We start from the raw sequence: 2,178 nt of genomic DNA, 5'->3' as shown, positions 1-2,178 counted from the left end.
AGAAGATGAAATCCAAACTTCTTTTGCCTTCAAATCACCTCAAATCCAAGCACTAATAAGCCCTAGGTGCACAAACTAGAGGTTGAAGGTAACCAAAGGAGTAAAAATGGTGTTTTTATTGACAAATCAGAAAATTTTAAGGGGTTTGGGCATTTTTGGGTCGAGAAACTTTCATATTTTTTAATTTTTACAATTTCAATTTTCTTTCAAATCACTCCAAAGTCTAATTAGTCTTTTTAAACACTAATAGTCATACTAAAATAATTCACAAACAAGCAATTTCACAAACAACACCAAACTAACTTTTATATATGAAAATCCAAATTTTTACAAACACGCATATCTAATCACACTTGGACAAACATAAAGCAAAATAAATTATAATTCAGCATCAAAATCAAGCCACAACACTAGAATGCTAACACAAAACTATACGTACAATTAGAGTTATAAAAATTAGAGTTATAAAATAGAGTTATAAAAGTTCTAAAGCAAGGTAAATCCAACACAATCACATTAAAAACATAATTAATTTAAAATAGTAGAGAGTCCAACTTCTTTAATTACTCTGCTTCATCTTCAGTACTTGCTCCTCATTTAATATCTCCCACAGACTGGTAATGGACGTACAAATTGTAAAAAGGTCGGTACGGGAATTGATCAGTTGAATTTTCATCGATCCATCCATTTTTCTTGAATATCTGTACCAAATCTGCTTCAATTGTTCTACTATGATCAAAGTTCTCCATCATCCTCCAATCTAAGTGATCAAAAAGGTAGTTAAGATTTCCTATCACATTCATAATACTTTGAAGTTCTTTTTCTTCATTTTCTTCTTCAAAGCTATTAAACTTCCAAATGTATAGGGCATTAATGGTTTTGAAGCATGTGATGAATGATGAAAAATAATATCTAATGCTTCATTTCCATTCTCAATATAGTTTTCATCAATTAGAATCATGGACTTCCAGGGTAATAATACTTTCTCCCAACTTTTATATGGCACTTGAGATTGACTGTAATGTAAGAAAATTGTAGAGGATGCCCCAGTCCAGATATAGGCCCATTCATAATAATACTCATAGTAAATTTGAAATAAATTGATCCAACATCAATTGATCCAATCCAACATCAATGGGCTTTTCCATTTGAATTCAATAGTTTAAAATTGCACTTTCTTTTGTAACTCTACTAATTTTCATGGTAGGGAGTAATTTTGCAGAGATGATGAAATGCCATTGTTTAGATATTGTATTAAGTAGTGAAGCAGAGAAACTAACGTATCCCTCATCTCTGATTCCCAATTATCATTTTTATCAGTCAGAAATTGGTATAAATCTTGTATCATATCTCTCGTTGGGATAAAATTTGTATAATGACAGATTAGCACGCTTTCTATCATATACAAATCATTAATTTAAGGCAGATTAAATGGTACAACCTTACCTCGACGAAGATGACTCCTTGGATAATTCCATGTAAGTTAGCATAGAATTCCTTTACCTTAGCATAGAATTCCTTTATAGAATTCCTTTACCACTGGTACAACAACAGCAGTGGTAGTGTAGCATAGAAGTTCCCAACATATCTATGCTATGATTTTCTCAATCTGTGAACTTGGATTACTAAATCCATGATTGACAAAGTGTCTCTCCTTGATAAGCATCTTCTTCGTGATGACTTTATCGTATAATACTTGCACGTCAAACTGATAAACTTTCTCTTATTAAAACTCCATACCTTGAAGTATTTCTGGAATTGGAAGCCATGGATTTTGAAATTTGGAAGTTTCTGGTCGTCTAAGGCAGTTTTCAGGACTTTAAAAACACCTCTCAATGGTTATTTAGGAGTCCAATCCCGCCAAAGTCCACCAAATTCATCCTGAATAGCAGGAACTGCTCGGGATGTTGTCGGTGCTTCCGATGGCACTGTCGTCACTCCCGATGGTGTTGTCGGCGCCATGTCTTGTGAAGTAGGGCATCGTCAGCGCCAGAGGCTAATGTTGTGTCGCTTCTTTTTTTGGTTGAATTCAATTCTAAATTTTCTTCCAATACTAATACTTGTCTTAATTTATAATATATAAAATTGTGTAAGATTCAAAAATATTATTATTTCCTAATATATAAAAAACATATTAAATAAAATAGTAAGATATTTAGATAAACATATAAATATATA

This window comes from Phalaenopsis equestris, unplaced genomic scaffold (genome assembly GCF_001263595.1).
Source record: "Phalaenopsis equestris unplaced genomic scaffold, ASM126359v1 Scaffold214030, whole genome shotgun sequence".
NCBI classification, from domain to species: domain Eukaryota; kingdom Viridiplantae; phylum Streptophyta; class Magnoliopsida; order Asparagales; family Orchidaceae; genus Phalaenopsis; species Phalaenopsis equestris.
Note: the sequence above shows the minus strand (reverse complement) of the source record.